The sequence below is a fragment of the Zingiber officinale genome, chromosome 1A (genome assembly GCF_018446385.1).
Source record: "Zingiber officinale cultivar Zhangliang chromosome 1A, Zo_v1.1, whole genome shotgun sequence".
In the NCBI taxonomy this organism is placed as follows: domain Eukaryota; kingdom Viridiplantae; phylum Streptophyta; class Magnoliopsida; order Zingiberales; family Zingiberaceae; genus Zingiber; species Zingiber officinale.
The window spans coordinates 26,478,550-26,493,710 of NC_055987.1; positions in this window are offsets into that span (position 1 = coordinate 26,478,550).

Here is a 15,161-nt window from a genome sequence, read left to right on the forward strand (position 1 = left end):
TAGCTCTTTTGTTGTGTCCACTAAAAGAAGTCTTAGTCATCTTGCCTTGAAGATATGATTCACATGCCTCATATGATTCAAAATCAAATGAATCCAAAAGTCCATCCTTATGGAGTTGGGATATGCGACTCTCATTTATATAACCCAAGCAACAATGTCAAAGATACGTTTGGTTCAAATAATTAGACTTGAACCGTTTGATATTTATGTTATAGATTAGGTCAATAATCTATTATTTCACAGCCCTTGTATATTCGTACAAATATGAAATGCACAGCCAATATCTAATACCCACATAGAAGAAATAGATAAATTGACTTCTATAACATATATACTTGAGGCAAAAGTTTTCCTTCTCTTCTCTTTCAATTCCTCTAGGTACAACTTACAGTTCCTGAAACATCCCTAGATTATCCCTAAAGTTTTTTTTAAACAACCCTCTCAACATCTGCTATGCAGATAACCGTAGTAACAATTCCATCGAAATGATCCATCTTATCCAATGTAAATGACAGCATCTCGAACAAGAGATTAACGGAAAGGATCAATGAATCCCCAAACTTCTCCCTATACAAATGAAGAAGCTCTCACAAGGAAACAGGTATGTTCTGCAATCCTAAGAAGTTTGGACAGTGTCATGCGTCCATCTCGTCTCTTCGTCTACTCCATCCGCATGCCTTCCGTCATATCCTGGAAGACGTCCCCACCTGTAACATAGGCATCATGAGTCTACAGACCTAACAAGTACAATCCGATATGAATAATATAACATCCATAAAGTAGCAGGAGCAATAAGTATTGGGCATAGAACATAAACTCAATACCAAATAAAGAGGGAAAATACGATATGTAAACAACTAATATGGATGGATATGTCACACATCCGGTAAACACTATTTGAGCCAGTCAATCAATTCCATGACTCTAGAGGTACCTCCTAGAGAACATGTAGTCATATAGCCGAAGCTAACATAAATTATAGTATCAGTCATATTTGAAAGGGTCCTCCCTGGAGCTCATCCTGAGACATCCATCCTGTATTGTCACCACATATACTCATACCCATTCAATTAGCCTCATAAGAAAACATAACCTATCTATACTCTACATGTAACAATAGCACATTCCATTCATTCTATATCCTTCTTGTTGTCTTGAAAGAAAACAACAATGGCATGCATACACAAAAGAAAGACAAAACTGAATTCAGCACCTTACACATACTTGAAAACAATTCCATAGAAACATGTATATGTTAGTTAGAGCCCTAGAGCTAATCATATGATGATTGTTGTATGGACTTGATGTATCATATTCCTATATATTAATAAAGACATTTCTTTATGGTTAGTATACTTACTTGTATTGGTGCCAAATAACTAAGTATAATAGCGTCCTTGAGTAGAATGTTCTTATCTATATCAATCGATTGGTTGAATCGATAGTGAGATGATATTGAGAACACTACTCTTAATTATTCTTAGTCAAGTATTAACATTCAGGGGCAATGTTAATGCGATGAGACTAGCATGTAAGTCAACCCGATGACTTGATCTCACAAGTCATGGATACAGATATATCAAGTTGACACATGGGTATACATTGGAGAATGTATACTGAATGGCCCGCCATAAGAAAGTATCATGGATCGTTATATGAGTGTCATATACTTTCTCATGTGACTATTAGTATGACTATGAGTCCTTGGACCTGAAGTCACCATGGTTCCCTACATAAGGAGTTGCATACTTTGGCTTCGTCAAATGTTACCCGTAATTGGGTGGACTATAAAGACGATTACTGGGTATGTAACAAATTATGCGGAGGGATGTGAGTGATGTAGATGGGATCTATCCCTCCTATATGACGGGAGTGACATCATGATTCTTGATAGAGTGAGACCACTAAGTACATGACCATGCCCAAATGAGTCAATATGAGATATTGAGCTCATTTGATTAGAGTGAGTCTACTTAGAGTTCAAGATATAGATTGATTAGAGGATGACATGGTCTATACCTCATTTGATCAATCTAGATGCCAAGGATAGAAGGACATTGTCACATATTGTGAGAGTCACAATTAGTAGTCACAAAGTTGATGTTGGATCTCAACATTCTTGTAACTTGGGTAGTAATGATGTGTTGCTAGATACCGCTCATTACTTATGTTTCTAAATGGGTTTAGGAACATTGCCAACGTTACAAGAACCTATAGGGTCACACGCAAAGGGCAATTAGATGGAGATTATGTTAATTTGATGAACCTAGAGGATTAGGTTCATGTGATGAACCAAATTGGATTAAGAGTAATCCAAATTAAACTAATTGAGTTGGACTCGATTTGGTCCATATGTCAAATGAGTCTAATTTAGACTTGGATTCATTGAGTCAATTTAATTCAATGAATATAGATTTATTAAATTAAATTGATTTGAACAAATTATTAGATTTGATCAACCATGGGAGAGAAGAGGTCAAGTTTGACTTAACTTGAGAGGGAAGATAAAAGGTCAAGTTTGACTTGACCAAATGCCACATCATTTGTGACATGGCATGGGGTTGGCCAATGATGGTGTTCCACATCATCATGGCTACATCAAGAGTGTGCCACCTCATGAGGAATACCAAGAGTCATGACTCTTGGTATTACATGGAGGTATAATAACTTCTTAATGTGGCCGACCACATAAGTGCAAGAGTTAGCAATTTTTGTGTGCTCATTCACTTCATTATCTTCCTCCTCTCTTCCTCTCTTCTCTCCCCCTCATCCTTGCCGTGACCTCTAAGGGTGCTAGCACACTCTTAGTTGTTCTCTCCATCTCTTGTTCGTGTGAATACTTCTAGAGGTGCGTCCACTTGAACACACTTGAGATCCGAAGAACCTTGGACGAGCGGGATTTGCGAAGGGCTTCTCTTCAAAGGTATACTCCTTAATATGTAGATCTAAAGTAGATCTAGAGTAGAAAAACTAAGTACATGAAAAATTTTTATCTTCGCACGGATCCAGTGGCTAAGAACTTCGGGGTTTCCGCAACGCAAAAAGCGGTTTTTGCGGCTCAAAAGTTCCAATAGTGGTATCAGAGCCATGTGCGAAGCATGTACTTGTTTCGTTTTGTATTTTTATGAAAAATATCAGATATGTAAGTTTCTGTAAATTTTCTATTTTTATGTATTTTATGAGTATTTTTCTCGTAGAAACGAAGCAACAAGTGTTTGGACACTTGTAGGCTTCGACTACCGAGAAAAACCTTCCGAATCGGCAAGGTATCACCCAAATTGTTTTGGGACAGCGGCTCAAGGCACTGTAAGATCGTAAATGGGCACTCGTGTGACTCATTTCGCGAGAAGGGGCGCTGCCCCTAACCCTGCAAGGGGCATTGTCTAGCGATCGCGCCCGAAAATCGCTAAACGGGACCACCGGGAAGTTACGACTCATAAAATCGTAAAATTAGTAGTAAAATTATAGAAATTTATGGAAATTACATAATTTAGAATTATGTATAATTTTGTGATGGTCATGACCCAAAACCCCAATTTGATTGGATAAAGTGTGTTGTAATTCATAATATGGCCTGCGTGCCATTTTGTTGTGTTGTGCGTGTTGTATTTGTTATATGCGACCTGCACGTCATACCTCTCCTTTTATATTCCTGTTGTAAAATAGTTTTAGACTCGAATGTAACTCGAGTTTCATATTTGTAATGCACAAAAATGGAGCGGTGGAAGGTCCACTCGAGAAGGAATGACGAGGAGGGTGCGAGCAACACATGGTGGTCAAAGGGAGGAGGTTGAAGAAGCTGTTGACCCTAGGTTGACTGTCCGATCTTCTCATTGGCTTAAGAAGATCGTAGTAGGGTTATGGCCTAATCAAAATTTAATTATTCATTGCTTGTGTGTATGTGATGCATGCTAGTGTAGGATAATTAGTGCCTTGATGCGTATAAGATGCGAATCCACGATTAGATTAGATCTTAATCGAGTCAACTCGAAATGCCTACCAAGTCTTGATACCCATCACTACCTTGATCATTTGTTGTTGTTGAATCTGCCAAAGCAAAGCAACGCATATTATCTTGGTAGGGTGCGGAGGGACAATCTTGGTCCCGCCTATCAAGGCTTGGGTAAGTACAAACTCAATTAGATTGAGTATAACTTGTTAACTCAATTTGATCGGGTATAACTATAGGCATTGTCCAACGGTTGGACGATAGGACACAAATCACATTTATACTAAATCTTGGGTGATTTAGCCAAAGCTAACTCAAGGTTTTTTTATAAATGAGTATTTTGATCCTATAAACAAGAGTTGCATAGAGATGTAATTGAGAATTCGTTATCTACCAATCATACTAAGTCTTGGGCGATTTAGCCAAAGCTAACTCAAGGCATAGTATGATGTGGATCTTGTCCCACAAAAATTATAGCTAATTGGTAAGAATCTAGTAGTGTGGTTTGACAACATCCATGACTTGATTCTACAAAAGCTCTATAATTCAGTGGGAGCATCATTTAATTAAAGGCCTAATTAAATGATTAATGGAATATGATATTTATTTTCTGTAATTTTCTGTTGTAGATTGTCATGTCGACAAACACGAACACCTTCTCCCTGCGTTCTGTCCTTGACAAGGACAAGCTCAATGGAGCTAATTTCCTGTACTGGTACAGAAATCTGAGAATCGTTCTCACACAAGAACGAAAATTGTACGTCTTGGAGTAGCCCATTCCCGAGGCACCTCCTGCCACTGCGACGCGAGCTGACCGAGATGCTTATAAGAAGCATCAAGACAACGCATTAGATGTGTCATGCCTCATGCTCGCGACCATGAACTCTGAGCTCCAAAAGCAACACGAGTTGATGGGTGCTTATGATATGGTTGAACATCTTCGTCCACTATATCAAGGACAAGCGAGGCACGAGAGATTCAAGATCTCCAAGGCACTGTTTCAGTGTAAGATGCAAGATGGGACTCTCGTAGGACCATATGTGCTCAAGATGATTGGGTACATAGAAAACCTGCAGAGGTTGGGATTCCCACTTGGCCAAGAGCTGGCCACTGACTTGGTCTTGCAATCCTCGCCAGAGAGCTACAGTCAATTCATCATGAACTACAATATGAACGAAATTGATAAGCCACTACCCGAGCTGCTTAGCATGTTGAGAACTGCTGAGCTCAACCTTAAGAAGGTTAAGCCCAACTCCATTTTGATGGTACAATAGCATTAAGGGCAAGGGTAAGCTTAAAGGCAAAAGAAAGTCTCAAGCCAAGGGCAAAGGCAAGGCACTGAAACCCAAAGGAGGAGTCGCCAAGGATGCTACCTGCTTCCACTGCGGTCAGACCGGGCACTGGAAGAGGAACTGCAAAGTTTACTTGGAAGATCTTAAGAAGAAGAGAAGTGAGACTTCTACTTCAGGTATATATGTTATAGAAGTCAATCTATCTATTTCTTCATCATGGGTATTGGATACCGGATGTACTTCTCACATTTGTACTAATGTGCAGGCGCTGAGAAATAGTAGAGCATTGACGAAGGGCGAGGTGGACATACGAGTAGGCAATGGAGCACGGGTTGCTGCTGTTGCTATAAGGACTTACTATCTATCTCTGTCCTCTGGGCTTGTACTAGAATTAGATGAATGTTGTTATGTGTCTGTTCTTACTAAGAACATTATATCCGTTTCTTGTTTGGACAAGAAAGGTTTTTCGTTTATCATAAAGAACAAATGTTGTTCTATCTATTTAAATGATATGTTCTATTGTAGTGCACCTCTGATGAACGGACTCTATATTCTAGACTTAGAGAACCCCATCTATAACATAAGTACCAAAAGGTTCAAGTCAAACGAGATGAACCAAACCTATCTCTGGCATTGCCGCTTAGGTCATATAAATGACAAACGCTTATCCCAGCTCCATAAAGATGGTTTGCTGGACTCATTTGATTTTGAATCATATGAGACATGCGAGTCATGCCTACTGGGCAAGATAACCAAGACTCCCTTTAGTAGACACAGCGAAAGAGCGACTGACTTGTTAGGACTTATACATAGTGATGTATGTGGCCCTTTCAATGTCGCTGCCAGAGGTGGTTATAGGTACTTCATTACATTTACTGATGACTTCAGTAGATATGGTTATGTGTATTTGATGACACATAAGTCAGAATCCTTTGAAAAGTTCAAAGCATTCAAGAATGAAGTACAAAACCAGCTTGACAAAAGTATTAAGATACTTCGATCAGATCGAGGTGGTGAATACCTTAGCCATGAGTTTCGTGACTATCTAGCTGAGTGTGAGATTCTATCCCAACTCACTCATCCTGGAACACCACAGTGGAATGATGTATCTGAAAGGAGAAATCGTACCCTATTAGATATGGTGCGATCTATGATGAGTCACATAGATCTTCCTATATCTCTTTGGGGCTATGCTCTAGACACAGCAGCCTTCATACTTAACCGTGTTCCATCCAAGACTGTGATAAAGACACTATATAGGATATGGACTGGGAGAGATGCCCAGGTGTCTTTTATGAGGGTTTGGGGTTGTGAGGCTTACGTTCAACGACAAGTCTTGGATAAATTGGGACCCAAATCTGATAAGTGATATTTTATTGGATATCCCAAGGAAACGAAGGGATATTACTTCTGCATTCCCAGTCAACACAAAGTAGTTGTGGCTAAGACTGGGGTATTTCTAGAAAGGGACTTTGTTTCAAGAAAAACTAGTGGAAGTACGTTCAATCTTGAAGAAGTTCAGGATATGGACCATAGCACTGAAGCCTTGATGGAAGTTGAACTGGAACCACAAAGTGTTGTAGATGATGAGATTGTTCCACAAGGAGTTGAGGAACAACAACCAGTTCAAGTAGACAAACCTCTTCGCAGGTCTGATAGGGTACGTCGTCAGCCTGAGAGATATTCGTTTCTCTTGTCTGACCATGATGACGTTATGCTCATTGAGAATGAGCCTACCTCCTATCAGGAAGCTGTAATGAGCCCAGATTCTGAGAAATGGCTAGAGGCCATGAGATCCGAGATGGAATCCATGTACACCAACCAAGTATGGACTTTGGTTGATCCACCTGAAGGGGGCAAACTCATTAGGTGTAAGTGGGTCTTTAAAAGAAAGACTGACATGGATGGGCTTATATATAAGGGTCGTCTGGTAGCTAAAGGTTTCAAGCAAATTCATGGTATTGACTATGATGAAACTTTTTCTCAAGTAGCGATGTTTAAGTCCATTCGGATCATGCTTGCTATTGCAGCATACCACGATTATGAGATATAGATGGATGTCAAAACCGCGTTTCTGAATGGAAACTTGCTCGAGGATGTGTACATGACACAACCCGAGGGTTTTGTAGATCCACAACATACTGGTAGAGTATGCAAGCTGCATAAGTCCATTTATGGACTAAAGCAAGCTTCTCGGAGCTGGAATCTTCGATTCGATGATGCAATCAAACAGTTTGATTTCATCAAGAATGAAGATGAACCCTGTGTCTACAAGAAGGTTGTTGAGAACACAGTTGTCTTTCTTGTATTGTATGTGGATGACATACTACTTATTGGAAATGGCATCCCTTTGCTACAGCCTGTAAAGACTTGGCTAGGGAATTGTTTCTCAATGAAAGACTTAGGTGAAGTATCCCGTATTCTAGGCATAAAGATCTATAGAGATATATCTAAGAGATTGTTTGGCTTAAGTCAAAGTACATATATTGACAAGGTATTACTACGGTTTGCCATGCAGAATTCCAATAAAGAATTTCTGCCAATGTCACATGGTGTGAGTCTTTCGAAGACTCAAGGTCCCTTTTCTAGAGAGGAGAGAGACCGCATGGATAAGATCCCTTATGCTTCAGCCATACGATCTATTATGTACGCCATGCTATGTACTCTTCCTGATGTTTCGTATGTTTTGAGCATGACGAGTAGGTACCAGTCAGATCCAGGTGAGTGTCACTGGATAGCGGTCAAGAATATTCTTAAGTACTTGAGAAAGACTAAAGAATATTTCTTGATATATGGATGCGATAATGAGCTAGCTGTAAAGGGTTATAGTGATGTCAGCTTCCAAACTGACCAGGATGACTATAGATCGCAATCTGGGTTCTTGTTTTGATTGAATGGTGGTGATGTGAGCTAGAAAAGTTTGAAACAGGACACAACTGCTGATTCTACAACAAAGGGCGAGTATATTACTACATCAGAAGCAGCAAAGGAGGTAGTTTGGATCCGCAAGTTCATTATTGAGCTTGGGGTGGTTCCTAGCATAGTAGATCCTATAGAGCTCTATTGTGACAACAATGGAGCAATTGCGCAGGCTAAGGACCTCGCTCACACCAGCGGACCAAACATATACTACGACGCTTTCATCTTATTCGAGAGATCATCGATAGAGGAGATGTGAAGATTTGCAGAGTACCCAGAGAAGCTAACGTCGCTGATCCCTTGACCAAGGCTTAACACAGAGAAAGCATGATGGTCACACTATGTCATTGGGCCTTAGAGCCTACACTGATTGGCATTAGTGCTAGTAGGAGATTGTTAGTTAGAGCCCTAGAGCCAATCATATAATGATTGTTGTATGGACTCGATGTATCATATTCCTATATATTAATAAAGACATTTCTTTATGGTTATTATACTTACTTGTATTAGTGCTAAATAACTAAGTATAATAACGTCCTTGAGTAGAAGGTTCTTATCTATATCAATCGATTGGTTGAATCGATAGTGAGATGATATTGAGAACACTACTCTTAATCATTCCTACTCAAGTATTAAGATTCAGGGGCAATGTTAATGCGATGAGACTAGCATGTAGGTCAACTCAATGACTTGATCTCACAAGTCATGGATATAGAGATATCAAGTTGACACATGGGTATGCATTAGAGAATGTATACTGAATGACCCGCCATGAGAAAGTATCATGGATCGTTATATGAATGTCATATACTTTCTCATGTGACTATTAGTATAACTATGAGTCCTTGGACCTGAAGTCACCATGGTTCCCTACATAAGGAGTTGCATACTTTGGCCGTAGCGTCACCGTCGGGTGGACTTAGACGACCACGGTTCGGAACCATAGATTCGACGGTTCCAGATAGGTCGACCCTTAACCTTAACCGCCCAAGACGGTTACGATTCATGGTTCAGAACCACTGGTTCACGGTTCACCGCGGTTCAAGATTAATATGTTAAAAAAATTAAAAATTAAAAATTAAACATTAAACATTACAAATTAGAAATTAAAATTTATTGAAAAAAGGGCTTGCACTTATTTAAGTTGCCTACGTATCCCTTTAGGGAATCAAAGCCACGTAGTTCTTTTACATTTTATCCTTTTACATTTTCATTCACTTCCATTTCTTGTCCTGTCGTATTTGTTCCTTCATATCAAAATCTTCAACTTCGTCATCTGAAAGTTGCATTCCTTGGATTCTTTTCTCCGCTCTGGTCCAATCGTCCAGTAATGCTTGGGCTTCTAATGAGTCGGGAGACAAAGTTGATCGTCGTTCATCTAATATGTTGCCGCCGGCACTAAACGTCTTCTCCACAGCAACAGTTGAGACTGGAGGGAAAGCTTTGAGCCTTCTGTGACCACCACTTTAAGATATCGAAGTTTTCGCTATCTACTTCATTAAAATCAAAAGAAGTCGTAAAATAATTCTCAAGTTCCTGTGTGGAACTTGAGGATCCCCGTGGACGTTTTGTCCGTTCTTTTAATAAGAGTTGTGCTTTTGTAAGTTTTAAATTACTACTAGTAGTTTGTTGAATTTCAGAAATATTAATTTATGTTCCATAATTTGCATAATATTGATTATAAATATCATATAAATAAATTCTAACATTATATATAATATTAGCTGGATCAGGGGAAGAAGAATATTTAATTGGAATTAAAGCAACATAATATAAAGTTAACATTTCTTGTAAAACTTCTAATTTAAATCTAGGATCTAAAGCAAATGCAATTAAATAAATTTCAGGAATTAAATAAAAATATTTTTCCCATTTAGTTTTCATAGCTAAGATGCAAGGAGATAAAGATTCATTATTAATATGTTCATTTAAAACTAATACTATATTAGAAAAAATTTTTAAAACTAATTGAGCAGTGGGATAATAAATACCGGAAAGTTGTTCGGTTGCATCATTAAATACTTTTAAAATTTCACAAATACTACTACAAATATTCCATTGTTGTGAAAATAAATATATATTAGTATTAGTATTTTGTGTAAAAAATAAACATAATAATTCTTTATATTGAAATAAATCTTGTAATAATTGGTACGTTAAATTTCAACGTGTTTGTACATCACGTGGAAATTTTTTAGGTCTCATTCCATTAGTTTTACAAAACCTATCCCATTATTTCATTGTAGATGAATGAGACCATAAATAAGAAATTGTAATTCTAATTAGTTTGATATAATTTTCTAAAATTTTTAATTCATCTTAAACACATAAATTTAAAACATGGCATACACAACGAATATGAAAAAATAAACCTCCAATAATAGGTTGACAAACAAATTTTAGATCATCTATACAAGCGGTATTAGAACTAGCATTATCTAATGATATTGAAAATATTTTATGAGTTAAACCATATTCTTCTAAAATTAAACATAATAATTGTGTGATATTATGAGCATTATGTGATTCATCAAAAACTCTATAAGCTAATAATCTTTTTTGGAGGTTCCAAGAGTTATCGATCCAATGGCAAGTCACACCCATATACGAATGTGTTTGCCAATGATCACTCCAAATATCGGAACATAAAGAAACTTTATTATCTAATTTACTAAATTCATCAATTAAATTCTTTTTTCCTTGTTTTACTAATTTTTTAATTGTACGAGTAAGTGTAGTCCTAGGAACACGTTTAGCACATGGATTAAGAGATTCTTTACAAAAATCTTCAAATGTGCATTAGATCCAAAACTAAAAGAAAGATGTTCTACGGAAACAAATTTAGCTAATGATTCTCTTAATTTATTATCCGAATATAAAAATAAACCGGAATCGGTACTACCGCTAGTTGAAGAAAATCTTGATAATTGTATTTGAGAACGGTCGAGTCCATATTCCGTCGGGTGCTTCGTTTCTACATGTCGTTTCAACGACCCATAGCCGCCGCCGGCTTGGAATTTGTAGGAAGCATTGCAGTGCTTACATTTTGCACGCATTTCTCCCGACGGAAGAGTGACATTCTCAAAATGTTTAGTAAAAATAGAAGACTTTAGAGGAGGAAGTTCCCGAACCTTAGAAGTAATTGCATCGGTACTTCCTTGTGTTTTGGGTGTCGGATTCGGAAGATGCTCGATCTCATCATCGGTGGATTGAATGTTGGGGTTGGGGTCCTCCTCCCGCGGATTCATTATTTGCTTTCCCTTCTGAGCTCGAGATGATGCACCTCCGCGGCCTCCTTCCATTATAATTGAAAATTGAAAATGAAAGCGTGTAGAGATTAGAGAATACGAAAATGAGATTAAGAGTAGAGAAGATGTGTGTGAAAAATGATGAAATGAGCTCTCTATTTATAGAGTTTTGATAGTAACGGACACTAAATCATAGCCATTGATCAAAAAACGGTCAAATGATCCTAACCGTTGAAAAAAATACCTAAAAAACCCTCCCAACAGCTACGAACCGCCGGTTAACCGGCGGTTCCAACGACTATGAAAAAAAAAAAATTGCGGCTGAACCGCCGATTCAACCCGCCGATTAATCGGCGGTTCACCGGTTATTACACCCAATGAACCGGAACCGGCCCGGCAACTTGCCGGGCCCGTTGACCCGGTTACGGGCCCGGGCCGGGTCCGGGCCAGACCCGGCCCGGGGTCGGGTCTAGGTGGACTATAAAGGCGATTACTGGGTATGTAACAAATTATGCGGAGGGATGTGAGTGATGTAGATGGGATCTATCCCTCTTATATGACGGGAGTGACATCATGATTCTTGATAGAGAGAGACCACTAAGTGCATGACCATGCCCAAATGAGTCAATATGAGATATTGAGCTCATTTGATTAGAGTAAGTCTACTTAGAGTTCAAGATATAGATTGATTAGAGGATGACATGGTCTATGCCTCATTTGATCAATCTAGATGCCAAAGATAGAAGGACATTGTCACGTATTTTGAGAGTCACAATTAGTAGTCACAAAGGTGATGTTGGATCTCAATATTCTTGTAACTTGGGTAGTAATGATGTGTTGCTAGATACCGTTCATTACTTATGTTTCTAAATGGGTTTAGGAACATTGCCAACATTACAAGAACCTATAGGGTCACATACACAGGGCAATTAGATGGAGATTATGTTCATTTGATGAACCTAGAGGATTAGGTTCATGTGATGAACCAAATTGGATTAAGAGTAATCCAAATTAAACTAATTGAGTTGGACTCAATTTGGTTTATGTGTCAAATGAGTCTAATTTAGACTTGGATTCATTGAGTCAATTTAATTCAATTAATATAGATTCAATAAATTAAATTGATTTGAATCAAGTGGTTAGATTTGATCAACCATGGGAGAGAAGAGGTCAAGTTTGACTTGACTTGAGAGGGAAGATAAAAGGTCAAGTTTGACTTGACCAAATGTCACATCATTTGTGACATGGCATGGGGCCGGCCAATGATGGTGTTCCACATCATCATGGCTACATCAAGAGTGTTCCACCTCATGGGGAATACCAAGAGTCATGACTCTTGGTATTACAGGAGGTATAATAACCTCTTAATGTGGCCGGCCACATGAGTGCAAGAGTTAGCAATTGTTGTGTGCTCATTCATTTCATCATCTTCCTCCTCTCTTCCTCTCTTCTCTCCTCCTCATCCTTGCCGTGACCTCTAAGGGTGCTAGCACACTCTTAGTTGTTCTCTCCATCTCTTGTTCGTGTGGATACTTCTAGAGGTGTGCCCACTTGAACACACTTGAGATCCGAAGAACCTTGGACGAGCGGGATTTGTGAAGGGCTTCGCTTCAAAGGTATACTCCTTAACATGTAGATCTAAAGTAGATCTAGAGTAGAAAAACTAAGTACATGAAAAATTTTTATCTTCGCACAAATCCAGTGGCTAAGAACTTCGGGGTTTCCATAACGTAAAAAATGATTTTTTCGGCTCGAAAGTTTTAACAGTATACATGAATGAGCAACATCCAACCTTGAAAGAAAATCCACGACTAGCACAAGAAGTGAAGGCGCAACGAAAAACAGATTTCATTTTCAAACTTGCTTTGTAATTATTGCAACTAACCGAAGAAGTAAAAGCACAATGAAAAACCATTCAACCCTTCAAATCTGTCCAAACAAACCTGAAGTCATCAACAAAAATGAAAACCTATTAAATTGGTTCACCAAAATCCAAAGCCATTCTATCCAATTGGTCATCATTGGAAGAAACATTTTTAAAGAGCAAATCCAGAAACCTAACCCGTTTACAAGCTCTCAAATCTGTTCGTGCAGATCAAATCCCCTACGGAAGAACGAAACAACATCGACAAGAAACAATCGCAAAGTTCCCAAATCTGGAATCGAAGGCCAACATGAAACTCTATGAAAAACTAGAGGGCTTCTTCAAAATCGCTTTGCACACCTACTCCTATTCCTTTCCTTGAAAATCCATAGCTACTGGAAGAATTATACTTGCAACATACATGCATAATAATTGACCATGTCTTTACAAAACAATTCACACTCTTCCTAAATCTATTCAGAATTCACAACTATCATACCAAAACGGAAATCATTTTGAGGACGATTTAAAGTCTTAGAATCTGCTCCGAATCCAAGGCTAATTTGAATAAACAAGACATCAACGGAACTCGATTCACCACCTTAAAATCCAAATCCACCCAACAAATCCACGACCAATAAGCCCTAAATTTTGGTAGTAGAAGAAAGGAGGGAGGAAACACTATCATTTGACCGAAACCACCAACAAATTGAAATCAAAATCTCAATCCAACAAAAGAAACCCGTGCACGACCAGACCCAGACATAAATGCCCAATTTCACTATGGAAATCCGAAAGGAATTTTGAAATGAAACAAAAGCATCGCAACAAATCAAATCCTACTTCATTTGAAACAATCGACCATCACGAGCAAACAATCAACTCCTCCTAGGCACCTATCCCTTACTTCATGGGTCTCAAACTATCATAGAGGAAGTACTTGTCTTTCCCTCACTTTTCCCCTCCTCGTGCCACCTCAGGAAACCCTTGCGGGGTATTAGCGCCACCGATAAGGTCATCGGAGGTCTCGACGTTTGATCTCAGTGCCCCCCCCCCCTTTGGATTGCCAACGTGGTGTGCTCCGTCGAGATTGGCGGGAGTGGTGAGGTGTCGGCGATTTTAGGGCAAGGAAAGAAAAGACTCGGATGGATATTATATTATGCGAACTTTGGGTAATTAACCCAATAAACTCGCAGCTTAATGGGGTATTATCTAGACCTCTATCAATATTAATTGTTCTATCCCCTTAAACATGTCATATCGGTTCATTTAAAATCCTCAAAAATTTCTAAAAATTCGTAGAAAATTTTTGTAAATTAATTCCTTAATTATCGCTTGTGGGGCCTTACAGTTTCTCTTCCAGTGTCTGGTCTCACTACAGTGGAAGCAGGTTCCTTCCTTACCCATCTTACCATTGGATTTCAATGCATGAGACTTGCTCTTGCCTTTGGCTTAAGTCTTACCCTTACTTTTGGGCTTCTATTTGTCTTTGCCCTTTGGCACCATCAAAATGGTACCAGACTTTGTCTTCTTAAGGTTGAGTTTAGCAGTTCTCAACTGTTGGAGCAATATCTCTTAGGTCAAGGTTGACCTGGTTGACCAAGCTTGAGTCTTGGTCATGGTTTAGATGTTTGCCAATACATGCAGACGACACATGAACAATGCAGGTGCAGTTGTTCATGTGGGGAGATTGTTTGGTGAAATTCCCCTCTGATCAGGTTGGTTGAAGAAGAGTCAAGTAGGTCAAGGTTGACCAGATACTTGACTGGGAAGTCCTAACTGGGATGTTAGGCAGAAGGAAAATCCTGGTGAGTGAAGCCAGGTGAAAGATCTAGTGAATGAAGCTAGGCAGAAGGAAAATCCTTGTGAGTGAAGCCAGGTGAAAGACC